This window comes from Ochotona curzoniae, unplaced genomic scaffold (assembly GCF_017591425.1).
Source record: "Ochotona curzoniae isolate NIBS_2020 unplaced genomic scaffold, NIBS_Ocur_1.0 scaffold_3208, whole genome shotgun sequence".
NCBI classification, from domain to species: domain Eukaryota; kingdom Metazoa; phylum Chordata; class Mammalia; order Lagomorpha; family Ochotonidae; genus Ochotona; species Ochotona curzoniae.
The window spans coordinates 26,540,662-26,556,702 of NW_024467106.1; positions in this window are offsets into that span (position 1 = coordinate 26,540,662).

A 16,041-nucleotide genomic window follows, 5' to 3' on the forward strand; every position below is an offset into this window, starting at 1 on the left:
GTTCAGTGGAAATTAATGCGCGTGCCAACGAATGCAGGACACACAGACTGACTGTGGGACCTGGCACGTCCCCCCACGATGGGCCTGGGTACTTCCTCTGCTCTGACTCCAAGGGGATTATTCCAGGCTCTAGAAAGGGCAGAGGAAGCTGTTGTTTTTACTGAGATGACATTCACATCACATGAAACTAACCGTTTCAAAGTGAACAATTCAGTGACATCTTTACACTCATCATGTCCAGCATCTATCATCTCTATGGAGTTTTGTGACCCCCAAAAGAAATCCCATATCCCTTAAATTGTGGCTGCTTTTTTCCTCTCTTCTCAGCCCCTGGCAGCAAGCATTTTTCTCTGCAGGTTCGTAATTTTTTGATATTTCACATACACGGAGATAAACGGTATGGGATCTTCTGTTTCTGGCTCCTTAGCCCAATAATTTCAAAGTTCCATGCTCTAGCCTGGATCAAGACTTAATTTCTTTTTATGGCTGAGTAAAATTCCATGGTGTGGAAGGTCCTGTTTCCAAAACTTCATAGGAAATGTCATGAAAAGGTAAAAGCATTTGGTGAAAAAAAAAAAAACTTTGAAATCCAAGCATGCTTTATCTTAGTAAACACGTTGTGTGAACTTTTGGGAGTACATTATATGAACTATTATTTCTTTATGCATCCCAGGATTGATAGCTATTTGGGTTATTTCCACTTTTTGGCTCTTGTTACTAGTCCTGCTCCAACTATTCCTGTACATGTCTGTTTCTGAGTCCCTGTCTCCAATTCCTGCTGTTCTGTATCCGGGAGTGGGGTTGCTGGCTCTTGGGAAGCAGGACCAAGTGAACAATCACCACAGTACTCAGCAGCTCGATGCATCATTTTACCTTCCCACCATCAATGAATGAGGGTTCCCACTTCTCCGCTACCTTGTCCATGCGCACTACTTCCCATTATTTATTTTATTTTATTTCATCCCTTAGATATCTTCAAGGATGTACCTGTGCCTCGATCAGAACTAACGCGGATCCAACACTTTTCAGAGAAACACTAAAATACTTTCTAGGAACAGAAGCAACAACAAAAATGAAGACACTAGCAGGAGTAGGGAATATTCTGTTTGCCAGCTCTCCAAGGCTTGCAAAGTCATTTGATCTGGCCCTACCAGGCAACGGCAGGTGGGACTCAAGATTCAATAAATCTATAGCAGACTAATTTTTAAGTTGATAGTTGTTCTATGGCCCACAAATGAAGTTATAAATATTCAAATAGTCCCTGACAGAAAGAAAAAAAAAGTTTCCCACTCCTGTTAGACTAAAAGCTGTATTACTCCTCAGATAATATTTTGACGACCATTTGTGATCCAGGCAGCTTTAGAATTGTCTGGTGAGCCTGGAAGCACAGACCATCCTGAGGAAGTGCAATATTAGCAGACACACCTTAAGTCAGCCACTGTGCTGGAAGCCAAGGCTGTATTCCTGAGTGTCCCACTTAATTGCCATGTGGGATGGCCACAGATTCCCTTTCTAAATGAAGACACAGTCAAGGAAAGCTGTCATGGTGGAAATTAGGTCAGTCCAGATTGGCAAAGCGGAGCCAAAATGCTACATTTGACAGACTTGAGTCTGGATCCTATTCTGTAGTGTGTATTTCTTCATGAACTAAGTTAACCACCATTATAGAATTTTTAAATATAATTTTATATAGAATTTTTAATAGAATTATATTGTTTCCTAATTTTTTAAAAAAAATTATGTAATTTTATTGGAAAGTCAGGTATACAGAGAGGAGAGCCAGAGATGAAGATCTTCCATGTGCTGATTCACTCCCCAAGTGGCTGTCATGGCTGGAGCTGAGCCAATTCAAAGCCAGGAGCCAGGAGCTTCTTCTGGGTCTCCCATGTGGGTGCAGGGTCCTAGGGTTTGGGCTGTCCTCAACTGCCTTCCCAGGCCACAAGCAGGGATTAGATGGGAAGTGGAACAGCTGGGACATGAACTGGCACCCGTATGGGATCCCGATGCGTGCAAGGTGAGGATTTTAGCCACTAGGTTACCACACAGTGCTGTATCCTAATTTTTAAAATGGGAATAATGATGCTCACCTGATAGGTGAATGGATGATTGAAGTTTTGATTTCAGTAAATGATCAGTGTTATTGTTATTGATTTAAAATAGTGATGACAGACATGAGCCACTTAAATGGTGTTAAGGAGCTATGGAAAACTCATATTTAGTTAAGGCTCTCCTCAAATGATAAGAATAAAGTATCTCCAAAACTAATGTTGTGGATGGATTTGTGGCTGCAGCAGGATAAGCCTCCGCTTGAGACACCTGCATCCTATATAGGAGTACCTGGGATCAAGGCTCACCTCTACTTTTCATTTTTCAAAGTTTATGCTAACTTCATCGAAAGGCAGACTAACAGAGAGGGCAACCGTTTCTACAAGGCAGGGAGTGATACCTTAACATGCATGATACTGTCTGGAAATTTTATGTCACCCCCATGTGGAGTCTCTTGTGATTGTGGCTTCTCCCCTTCTTGGTCGTAGGTGAGACACAAGAGCGTCTTGGGAAGGCAGGCTTTCATGATTGACAGGTAAAGAGAAAACATGGTATTGCAGGGTTGCAAGTCTTCCAGTTCACTCAGACCAGCTAGCCTCTTATCAGTTTACACCATATCCTTCTCCCCTCAGAGATTTCCATCCTTCAATCTTAAAGAGAAGCCAAGAAGGATGGTCTATCTCCTGAAGCTCCTCCATGGTGACTTATGGTCACAGGCCCGGAAAACCTCTGCCTTCCTGATCTAGTGGATCCCTCTCAAGAGGTAGCAGAGTTTAGTCAGTTACTGCCAGTGGTCATGGTTCTTGCATGAGCATTATTACCCTGAGAACTGTTGAAATATGAAAGAAATCTGTCAGTCAGGATAAGCATAACTGAAAAAGTCAGCTCATGGAAGATACCTCTTAGGAAAGAGGTAGGTTTCCTTGCGCAAATTATAGAACTATTTATTTAACCTGGTTGCATAAAGCTTTTCAATATCTCTTCCCCTGAACATTTTGTTGTTAAAGTGAATGTCACAGATTCCATTCATCACTGCACTTTCTACACCCTGTTTTACCAAGATTTGTTCTAGAGCTACTCAATTCTCCATGAGTGCTTTAACCAGAGCACCCACAGGCTACAGTACTTGTTTTAAAACCTAGCCTGTAGCCTGAGCTAAATTGCCTGTGGCAATAGATAGGTGTTTCAAACTGACTTCAGGAAGCATAGCAGGATTTTTCCCCTATATTTTTTATATAGTTTCTGTTATTTTTCCTGCCAATAGCAGCTTTCTGAGAGAATCAGGAGAAGAGATTGTCAGAACATGTCTACAGAGGGTATATAATAAAACCAGAGATTTTGCTTAGCTCTTTGCTTTCTGAAGAGGTGTTTGAGGTCTTTAATTGGCTCGCACGAATACGCAGTTATTGTTCGTGTGCACTAATAAAGACTCAAGAGGTAAAGACTTAGTTTTTTGACAGATGTACTCAATAGAAATGCCCTGTAATTTCATTTCAGTAAGAGTGCTAAGTAGTACCTGGTAAGGCTTCTTCCAGTTAGGCTGTAATTGATTGCAAGGGGATCTAACTTCCCTGAGGAAACTGGCTGTCCACAACTCTTGGAATTTGAAACTGGGAGAAATTGTGTTACCATTCTCCATCAGAGCCTCTTGCATTTGACATAGACTGATAATATGCTCAGTCTGATTCTAAATATCTGAGTCAAACAAATTCAGGGCGAGAAAACATCTCTCATGTAACATTTTAAAAGGCCTAAGTATTACAGTAGCCTTAGGTGCTGTCTTCATCCCTGGGAAAGTAATAGACAATAACTTAAGCCAAGATACTGAAGTCTCTTGGCAAAGGTTAGCCAGAGTCCTTTTATGACTATAATTAATTAGAAGCACTATTGCAACACTGCCCTGAGGCATGTAAGCCATTCTGCTGTCGCCCAAATCTAGTTGCTTAGAAAAGGAGGTTGTCGTCATGAAAGTGGACCTAAGTTTTGCTTCTTTGCTGCAGAAAGAGAAAGGTTTGCCATCAACTCCTGCAATAAAACAACCTTTTGAAGATGGGTTTCCCTGATATTTTCCTTTAGTAATTTGATGATACCAGATCTTAGAGGTTTAGAACCTTGATCCAATTTGAGTTGATTTTTGTATGAGGCATAAGGTCTTATTTCATACTTCTGCAACCCTTCATCCAATTTTCCCAGCATTACTTGTTGAAGAGACTCTTCTTTCTCCTTGTATTGATTTCAGTTCACTTGTCAAAAGTTAGTTGGCTATAGATATGTGGGTTAACTTCTGAGACTTCTTTTCTGTTGCATTGATCTTCAGGTCTATTTTTGTGCCAGTACTAGGCTGTTTTGATTACAACTGTCATGTAGTACATATTAAAGTCTGGTATTGTACTGCCCCCAGCTTTGTTTTTGTTGCTTAACATTAAACATTACTTTAACTATTTGGTGCCTCTTGTATTTCCACTTTAATTCTAGCATAATTCTTTTCTAGATCTGAAAAAGAATGTCATAAACATTCTGTTTGGGATCACATTGATTCTGTAAATTGCTTTTGGTAATGTGGAAATTGTGACTACTGATTCTACCAGTGCATGAACATAGAAGATTTTTCCACCTTTTTTTTGTCTTTGTCTAATTATTTCTTTAATGTCTTATAACCTTCATCATGGCGATCCCTCACATCGTTGGTTGAATTTATTTCAAGGTGTTTAATTTTTTTTTATTTTGCAGGTATTGTGAATGGAATTGATCTTACCAGTTCTTTCTCAACTGTGGAATTGTTTGTGTAAACAAAGAGTATTGATTTTTGTGTGCTGTACCAAACTCTCTTGTGAGATTCAATAGTCTGTTAGTTCTCTTATAGAGAGACTCATCTTATTCTCTATACTATACGGGGTTTGGTTTGACTTCCTCCTTTTGCATTTGTATCATATATATATATTATTTGTATCATTATATATAATATTTGTGTATATATATATATATATCCTAATGGCTCTGGCTAAAACTTCTAGGCATGTATGGAATAGCATGCATGAGAGCTGGTATCCTTGTTTGGTTCTGCATCTTTGGTGAAAATGCTTCCAACTTTCCTCCATTCAGTATGATGCTAGCTGTGGGTTTGTCATATATTGCCTTGATAATATAGAGGAAGGTTCATTCTACACCTAATTTGCTTAAAGCTTCTATCATGAAAGTCTGTCATATTTTATCAAATGCTTTTTCTGCATCTATTGAAATAATTATATTGTTTTTATTCTTCAGCTTATTAATGTGATGTATCACTTTTATTGATTTGTATATGTTGAACCATCCCTACATCCCTGATATGAATCCTACTTGATCCAGTTGAATGATCTTTCTGATGTGTTGGACTAAATCAGTTAGTATTTTGTTCAGGATTTTTTGATCTATGTTCACCAGGGAAATTGATCTATAGTTCTTTCTTTGTTATATCATTTTCTGGTTTGGGGATTAAAATGGTGCTGGTTTGAGGACTGGTGTCATGGCACAATAAGCTAAGCTTCTGTGGCCCCAGCACCCCCAGATAAATGCCAGTTTGAGTCCTGGCTGCCTCCCTTCTGATCCACATCGCTATAAATGCAACTGGGAAAGCAACAAAATCTGGCTTAAGACCTTGGGTTCTTGCATCGTGGAAAGGCCAAAAGGACTCCTAGCTGCCAGCTCCAGAGTGGCCCAGCTATGGCTGTTGCAGTTATCTGCGGAATGAAATAGCAGATAGAAAGATCTGTCTCTCCTCTACCTGTAACTCTGCTTTTAAAATAAAAATAAGCAAATCTTTTAAAAAAGATAATATTGGTTTCATAGAAGTAGTTAGGGAGGATGTCCCTCTCCCTTTTCAATTGTTTTGATGAGTATGAGAAGAATTAAAATTAGTTCTTGAAGTATTGAATACAATTCAGCAGTGACACCATCCAGACCTGGGCTTTTCTTCGTTGGGTGAGTTTTTAATTACTGATTCAATCTTTACCGTACTTATTGGTCTGTTTATGTTTTGTATGTCATCCTGACTCAATTGGGGTGAGATGTATGTGTCCAGAAACCTAACCATTGCATCTGGATTTTCCAATTTGTTGGGAGATAGCTGTTTCTAGTAATTCCTGATGATTTTAGTCGATTTTTTTTCATCAATGATTTTATTGATTTGAGTCTTCTTGCTCTTTTTTAGGTTGGTTGGGTCAGTGATATATCGATTTTATTTATTTATTTTAATTCTTTGATTCACCAACTTTCTGTATAATTTTTTTGATTGTTGCTGTTTGCTTGTTTCAACTTTACTTATTTCGTGTCTGACTTTGGTTATTTCCTTCTCCCTACTAAGTATGGTTTTGCTTTATTGATATTTTTCTAGATCTTTGAGAAGCACTGATAGATCATTTGTTTGGTGTCTTTCTAATTTCTTGTTATGGGCACTAATTGCTATGAACTTCCCTCTTAATATTTTTGCTGTATCCAATAAACTTTGATATGTTGTGCTGTCATCTTGATTCCTTTCCAGAAATTTTTAATTTCTCATTTTTAGGAAAAATCATTTATTTTTAAATGAAAGAGTTACAGAGTGAGAGCGGGAGAATCAGACAGAGAGAGAGAAAGATGGATTTTCCATCCGCTGGATCACTACCCAGTTGGCTGCAGTGGCCAGAGCTGCGCCAGTCTGAAGCTGAGAACCAAGAGCTTCTGCTGGGTCTCCCACATGGGTGCAGGAGCCCAAGGACTTGGACCATCTTTTACTGCTTCCCAGGCACATTAGCAGGGAGCTGGATCAAAAGTGGAGCAGCCGCGGAGTCAAACTCAAATGAGATGTCAGCACCTCTGGTGGAAGCTTAGCTACTACCTACAGTGCTGGTCCTCATGCATCATTTTTGAATCATGTATTCCCCCAAAACTCTATTTTTTTTAAGTATTTTATTTTATTTTTATTGGAAAGTCAGATATACAGAGAAGAGAAGAGACAGAGAGGAAGATCTGTCTGCTGTTTTACTCCCCAAGTAGTCACATCGTTCAGTGCTAAGCTGACCCAAAGCCAGGAGGTAGAAGCTTCTGGGTCTCCCTCACATAGGTGCAGGGTCCCAAGGCTTTGACCTGTCTCTACTGCTTTCCGAGGCCACAAGCAAGGACCTGAATGGGAAGCGGGGCCTCCGGGACATGAACCTGCACCCATATGGGATCCCATTGCTCACAAGGCTAGGACTTTAGTCACTAGGCTCCATGCCGGTTCCCCACTTTTTTTTTAATTATTATTATTATTTTTTTTTTTGGAAAGGCAGATATACAGAGAGGAGAGACAGAGAGGAAGATCTTCCATCCGATGATTCACTCCCCAAGTGAGCGCAACGGGCCAGTGCTTTGCCGATCCGAAGCCAGGAGCCTCTTCCGGGTCTCCCACGCGGGCGCAGGGTCCCAAAGCTTTGGGCCGTCCTTAACCACTTGCGCCACCGCGCCGGGCCCTATCAGTTCCACTTTATACCGGTAGGCATTGAGGCTTGTACAGGCAATTTGTTCAGAGTCACAGTGAGTCAGAGTAAGATTATAATTTGGCTCTGTTTTGCCTTAAAAAAAAAAAAAAAGCAATTCTTGACTCAATGAGAAAAAAGGGGGAAGATTTCAACGACAGTGTGAAGAACTAAAAGGCTCAAGGTATGTAAACGTAGGTCACTTTCTGTCAGATTCTGTTCAACTAACCTAACATCCACAGAAGCGCCAGATTCACAGGAACCTGGTTCCGTTTTCCTTGTCACCACAGTCACATCTCTGTCGGTTCCTCCCTTCCTCAGCCACGGCCACTGGTGCCTCTGGAGCAGGGCACAGTGACCAGCAAGGTAAAGCCCAATTTCACCTGTCCCCGAGTGGTGCCCAGGGCGGTGGGTGGGGCCTCCACAGGCTGGCAGGATAAATGGCAGGGACTTTATCATGAGTGGAAGGAGTCGTAGCACAGGCGGTTCATCCAAACAGCCGTTCATGCCACAGGTATCATGTCAGTGAGTGCTGAGTGCCGGAACCCGTCTGGCTGTAAGAACTGCGTTTTCTCCTCTCTTACACCTGACAGGGAACAGCAGAACATACAAAGACAGAGGACTGGCGGGGGTCAGGGCTGTTCTTTGAGCAGTTCCCCTTTCCTATGACCTCCACCATGGGTATTTAAGGATGCCTAATTCAGCGACAAAGAAACATGTTTAAGGCATCAATTCTGAGGGCTTGTAATAGCCTATTTGGGCACCAATTTCCCCCTAAAACTGTAGTTGGAGAGGGTGAGGAGTGATACTGTTCGCATCGGAAACCCCAGCTCCCAATACAGTTTGGCCCAGGTAAGATGGGGATTGGCAGCTATACAAGTTAAATATCTGACCAGCTACCCTGTACAGTGTACAAAGATGACTATCTCAGTCCCACTTTCTAAGAGATACAGGTCAGATGGGACAGGAATTCCAGACCATTTCACAAGATGGAGAAAGGAGCAAAACTAGGGGTAGATCTGCAAAAGGCTGGTCCTCAGATGGAAAGCAGAAGAGAAAGGGACGGAGGAGAAGGGAGAGTTCTTAGTGTACAAATCTAATCTGTCATCACATGTGTAATACTTGTCAAAGGCTAACCTGTGTTTTCAGAATAAAGACCAAAATCTTGAGCAGGACACACCTTGTGGTCCTTTCCAGGTCTTTACTCCCTCTTGCACAGTCCTCTGGTTTCGTGCTGCCTCTGTAGTCCTTTTCTCAGTGCCAGAGGGACTTTAGGCGTGCCATTTCTGCTTAGTGTATTCTCTGCTCTTTCCATCCTGAACACACCTATACATCCTCTAGTCTTGGAATCAGTACTACTCTTACCACTCTTTTTTTGTTTGATTGATTGCTCATAGGAATGGTAGATGTACAGAAAAGGAGAAGCAGAAAGGTCTTCCGTCTGCTATTTCATTCCCCAAATGGGCGCAGCAGAGCTGAGTTGATCCAAAGCCAGGAGCTAGATGCTTCTTCCACGTCTCCCACTCAGGTGCAGGGTTCCAAGGCTTTGGGTCATCCTTTACTGCTTTCCCAGGCTGTAAGTGGGAAGCAGGATGGGAAGTGGAGCAGCCAGGACACGAATCTGCACCCATGTGGGATGCCAACACTTGCAGGGAGAGGATTAACCTGTTGAGCCATCACAATGGCCCCTCATCATCACTCTACATCACTCTTATGAGAAATTTCTTTTGAGTTCAGGAGCAAATCATGACAAGGATAAATTATGCAGGCAAGTAAAGAGGATAGTAAAAGGGGTCCCAAATTCCGTTTGCTCTTGCAGATACTCTTCATTTTTCTCTTGCACACTTTATGCCCAAGAAGGTTGACAGGGATGGGCTACATTTGGGCGGGGGGGCTTTAGAGAGCAAGGGTTGGGGTTGGTGTCAAGGCATCCATTCTCTTGTTCTGTCCAGCTGGGTTTCTGCAGGCCACATTGCTCACAACCAAGCGTCAGTTATAGCACCTGTCAGGCAGCTGGCTCCAGGAGTTTTCTTTGTCTTTCGCTTCCAGGGTCTGCCTGTTCCTCTTGCTCCTTCAGGCTGAGGGGTGCCAACAGCGCGCCTGGCAGAGGTTGCCTTGTTACACGTGGTTCCCCCAGTCGCTTCCCATTTCTTTGTGAAGCCGTCTTGTGTTTAACACTTTTCAAATTATCCTCTCAAAGTATGCCATCTGTTTCCTCTGGGGACCCTGACTGAGACAAGACCTCAGGGAATTGTTCATGTAATTAAAATTACAACGGTCGTGTCAAACTTTTCCTTACAGCCAATAATAGGGAGATAATCCATTCCTTTATAAAAAATGTGGTTATTGAAAAATCATGTTTTTAAAAATAGAACCAGAATACCAAGAATATGTTACATTGGGTCTCAATTTTATTTTTAACAAACCAAAACAAATTTGTGTGCACATGTGTGTGCGTGTGTGTGTGTATGAAAGTCAACAGATACGCTCGAGAATGTTAATAATCACTCAGAGCAGTAGCATTTTTATGAATTTTCTGTTTTCCTGGTTTTCTATAGTAATATTATATTATTATTATTATCATCATTATTAAATATTTGATGATATTTTAAACCACTTATAAGGGTTGATGTTGTAGTACAGTGAGTATTGAGCCTCCACTGCTCTACTCCCAATTCAACTCCCTGCTAATGTGCCTGGGGAAACAGTGGAAGAAAGCCCAAGTGCCTGAAGTTCCTGCCACCCTCATCCGAGAGCCAGTTGGAGTTCCAGGCTCTTGGCTTGGGCTGGGCCCAGTCTTGGTTGTTGCAGCAGCAATATTATTAATCTGCTGGTTTACTTGATCCATTTATGCAAATTAAAAATGCTTTCATTCACTAACTAATAAATTAAATAAGAAAATGAAATCACTGAGACCTTTCAAGCCTGCTAAAATCTTGGCCACACCTTCAAGTGGGGGGCACAATAATTGTCCAGTCATTTACTAACTGGTTGAGAGACCACCAATGGGGAATGTCTTCCCCGCAGGTTCCAGCCCAGGTAAGGAGGGGTGAGGGAATGCTTAAAATGCCAAGATCCTTCCAAAAAACCTTTGATGTCTCTCTCTCTCTCCTTTCAAGAGGCATCCATCCCATCTCCTGATTCTCTCCCGGGTGGTGCTTTCTCTTTCCCTCTTCTTTCCACGTTTACCTGGTTACCTGGCAAATAAAACTTCTCTGTCTGCAACTAATTCCAGGCTTTTTATTTCTATACTAAGCTAAGGAAAGAACCCCCCAAGCTTTTCAAGTAACAGTTTTGTTTACCAGGACATGACTTGGTACAAGATAGGTACTCAGTATTATTTAAACTAATTTATGATTGCAAACAAGTGTTTTCCATACTTCTTGATATACTAAAACAAAATACAGTGAATACAATTTGGACTTTTACAGATGATTCTGGAATATTAAATATTGTATTTTAACAGAATGATGCTCTGGCTCATTTAATTCAGTTCTATCACTCAACATTTAAGATAATCTATGAAAATGCTATTTTTAGTTATTTAAAAAGGTTAGAGTTCTAGTTCATATGAAATTATGATATTTTATACACAGCTAATTCCCACAACCTGGTTCTTTACCGTGGGCTGAAAACACCAGACGAAACGAAGTATCTTAGGAGATTTATTCCAGCGTGGCAGGAACAGGGTGGAGGTGGTGGAGAGAAAAAAGAGAAAAGGGGAAGGGAGGCCAGAAGAAGAGAGACAGAGCAGCACCTGGGGGCCTTTTTGTCTGCAAGGTGTGTGGGGGGGTGGGGATTGGGAGGATTGAGGGCAGGCCCCAGGGGATTGGTGCCAGCAGGTGAATGCCTGGGGATGGATGATTGGTGAGTGAGCTGGAAGATTGGGGGTGGGATTCTCAGGTGGAATGCCAAGTTACATCTGATTGGTGGATGGTTAGACTGGTGCAAATTTCGCAAGCTGTGAGGAAGAGGAAATGACACCGAGTCCAGGGTGGGATATTTGAATAACTCCTTACAGGTATTGTCCCTGGGGAGGTCAAATGACATCCCAGAGGTCATATATAGCTAACCATTGCCTTCACCTCACTTTTTCTCTCTGAAGACCTTCTCCACAATGTGCTCCCTCCCCTGAAATGCTTCTTTCATTCTGTTTACTAATACCCACTAATTCTATTAAATAATTAACTCCATCTCTATCTTGTCATTGCTGATTATGCACAGTACTTTCTTCCCTCTCCTTGTGTCATTTGCTCATTGATTCCAGAAATAGATATTGTCAGGTGAATGAATAGTACTGATAGACACACTAAAAGGAAATTTAAAATTTTCAGAGAAAAATCAGATTCAATAATGAATGAATATCACTACCTTTTACTGCCTAACAGCATGTCTTGCATTCACCTTCAGAAAGCATTCAAATATCCATCATTACCCTTCTCTGACTCAATACCAACTACTTTAATAAGGTATGATTTTGTATTAAAAGATAAATAAGTTTAAGTGAAAAGGTCCGTGAATTTTGACTAATATAGACTGACAGTTGTGCAATCAGAGCATGATAAAAAACATTTCCTTCACTCAAAAAAATTCGCTCATGTCTCCTCCTATCATCCTGCTTCCATCCCTACCAGACTTCCAGCTGTTATGCTGATGTTTATCACCATAGCTTCTTTTCTTGTGTTCTTGAACTTTACCCTTCCTTCCTTCCTTCCCTCCTTCCTTCCTTCTTTCCTTCTTTCCTTCCTTCCTTCCTTAATTCCTTCCTTAATTCCTCCTTCGTTTTCATGAAAAAAAGCCTGGGTCATTCCCCAAGCGCCCACAAGTGCTGTGCCCAGTCTAGGGCTGAAGTCAGGAGCATAATGTTGTGCCGGATTTTGAAATCCCCAGAAAATCATCAAGTCTGAAGTCAGTGCTAAGGCATTATTGGATCCTGCACCTGCGTGGGAAACCTGGAAGAGCTCCTGGCACCTGGCTTCAGATTGGCTCAGCTCCAGCAGTTGTGGTCACTTGGGGAGTGAACCATCAGACAGAAGATCTTCCTCTCTGTCTCTCCTCCTCTCTGTATATTCCTTCCCAGTAAAAAGAAATAAATCTTTTAAGAAAAGATCTATTTATTTTATTTGAAAAACATATTTTTATGTAGAAGGAAAGAGAAAGATCTTCCATCCTCTGGGTCAGTCTCCAAATGGCTGCAGCTGAGATGATCCAAAGGCAAGAGAGTAAAGCCTCTTCCAGGACTCTGATGTGGGCACAGGTGCCCAAAGACTTGAGCAAGCCTCTGCTGCTTTTCCAGAGCAGAACTAGCGGATTCTTGAGAAGAGCACAGAGAGGTTTTGCAAAGAGCATATTGTTGGGGTTTGCTCTTTCAGACAAAACATTTTATTAAGATAAGTAATCAAAAATGTACTGTGAAGAAATAGAAACTTGTAGCAGAATAAACAAAACAGAGTTCAAATACAGATAAGAATTTCTAAGTACATGCAGCCAAAAAAGATCTATGAATTTATAAATGATATTGAAACAGTGATCTACACATTTGGAAAAGAAATAAAATGTTTACATAAATTCCATTACATTACAGAGTTTAGCATTAAGAAATCCTACAAATATGAAAAGCAAATACTACATGAAATTTGTTTACAATCTTGATAAATATCTTGTGTGAAAGAATGACAAGCTATGTAAAAATGATCCTCATTGAGATTATAAGCACAGTTAAAATAGATAAAACAGTATTTTCAGGATCAGAGTGGGAAAAAATTTAAAAATACTCATTGTATGACAAAATGGATATCTTGGTGCATTAGAAAATATTTAAATTGATATAACTTTAGGGGAAAGTAGTATTCTTAGATTTTTAAATGTGACAACCTTTTAAATATAGAAATTCCTTACATATGTAAGTATTCTAGAAATATACCTATGCTCAAAGAAGCACTTATGAGGATATTTACTAGAATATTAACATTGCTAAATGCTGCTTTACTTTATACAGCAGCCACACTGTAAAATACTTCATTTCATTGACTCTGACGTAGTATCGTCTATGGTCTGCCCAATGTGAACAGGCCTTGAGAGAGTCGATGTACAATTGGAAACAAGAAAAGAGACAAACACAACATAAAAGATTATAAGAGTGGGCAGCCAGAGATTTCCCTTCTTCAAAACAGAAAGGAACATTACAGTTTTGCTGTATCAGCTTTTTATTGAACTGCTTAGGGAGTCAGATTACAGGAATTAATGTGGCACGAGCTGTAATAGCCACACTCCATTTTCATGATCCCAGTTAATTCCTGATGATCAGAAAACAACAGTGTGACCCAAGGACAGAAGTCAGTACGTGACTGTCTCAAGGGTATTCTTAAAGCACACAGAACCATGGCATTGGGCCCTTGTCCAACAGCAGACTACTGCCCACAGGCTTCAACCTTGGTCTGGAGCGGGAGTCCACCTGCGGACCATGACTCACAAGCTTTGACCTTGGTTTCCAGTGCAACTAGTCTGTGAACTCACCTTTCCAGACACAATCTGCCTCTCTCTTCTTTATCATCTTAAGCTGTCTTTTGTACACTGTCTGTGGCAATATCAAGTGTAAAGCTTATCACTATTTTGTGGAGAAAACAAATAATGCTTCCAGTAGAACACAATGCTTTCTTAAATAGATTTTGTATTTCATATTCATTAAAAGAGCTCTAAAATAAGTCTCATGATTTATTTGATACACTTACACTTATGTTTCTTTTTTTCACTCCTGGAAAGGAACTTATACAAAAATACATGTTAAGGTATTCTTTTTTTGTTTGTTTGTTTTAAAGAGACTTATTTATTTGAATGGCAGAGTTTACAGAGAGAAGAGAGCTAAAGAGAAATTTCTCTCCATCTGCCAATTTACTTCCAAATGCTCACAACAGCCAATGCTGAGTGAATCCAAAGATGGGAGCCAGGAACCTCTTCCGGATTTTCCACATGGCCCAAGGACTTGGGCCATCTTCTGCTGCTTTCCCAGGCCATAAGTAGTGAGCTAGATCAGAAGTGAAGCAGCCAGGACATGCCCTGGTGGCCATTATGGGATACCGGTACTGCGGGGTGGGGCATTAGCTGCTGCACCCCTGTGCTGGTCCTGTTCAGGTATTCTTAAAACATCTTGGTTTTGAGGATCTCTTTGGAATCACTTTTGGTTTAGTCATCTGTGATGTGCTTTTCTCCATCCAGCTGTCCTGTGTTATCATCCAAAGCATCTAGAATACAGCATTTCTTTAACAAAAAATTAAATTGGGGGGGTTCCCCCTCTATTGTAGTTTTTTGGATTTTCTCCTGAGTTTAAACTATTCTCAGGTTTTGGTGCATATGTAATGTCAATGGTAAGATTTTTCAGATTAACATGTAGATTCCATGTAAAAATTAATGTGCTCCTACTAGACCTCACTGTTATTACTGTGGTGCTAAAGCAATTGAGCCCATTATGTACAGGAAGTTAAGAAAGTGAGGAGAGAGAGTTCCCTTATCCTAGGACTGGACCAGGTTGAAGCTGACAGCTAAGAACTCAGCCCAGCAATTCCCATGAAGGAGGCAGGTACTCAATTACTTGAGCCGTCGTGGCTGTGTCTCCCAGTATCTGTGTTAGCAGGAAATTCCCATATGTCTTGTGGGTGTCGTCATGCCTGTCATAGGAACCTCACAATCTTAAAAACAATTAGGGCCCGGTGTGGTGGCGCAAGTGGTTAAGGTCCTCGCCTTGCACGCCCGGGATCCCATATGGGCACCGGTTCTATCCCAGCAGCCCCGCTTCCCTTCCAGCTCCCTGCCTGTGGCCTGGGAAAGCAGTCGAGGACGGCCCAAAGCTTTGGGACCCTGCGCCCGCGTGGGAGACCCTGAAGAGGCTCCTGGCTTCAGATCGGCATAGCATCGGCCATTGCGCTCACTTGGGGAGTGAATCATCGGATGAAAGATCTTCCTCTCTGTCTCTCCTCTCTGTATATCCGCCTTTCCATAAAAAAATAATAAAAATAAATCTTAAAAAAAAAAACAATTAGAAAGACAATGGAGTGGGCATCTGATGCAATTGAGAAAAGCTGCCTGAAATACCTGCAACCCACTTCAGAATGCCTGAGTTGGAGTCCTAGTTCTGTTCTCTTCAGCTTCTTGATAATGCATGCATTAGGAGGCAGCGGGAGACAGCGTTAGTCCTTGGGTCCCTGCCCCACCGTCTGGGAGTCCTGGCCTGGGTTGCAGACCCCTTGCTCTGACTCAGCCCATCCCTGGCTGTAGCAGACGTTCGGAGAATGAGCCTTTGGATGGAACATCTCCTTCCATTTATCTCTCTGAAATGAAAATAAACAAATACAAATTTAATAAGTCATAGCTAGAAACTTGAAAGTTAAGATAAGAAAAACCCCCACTTTAAAAAATGATAGCGGGTTGTGGGAGGGGTGGGGGAGAATCCCAGTGCCTATAAAACTGTATCACATAATACAATGTTATTAACAATTAAAAAAAAAGAAATAAAGAGAATAACCTT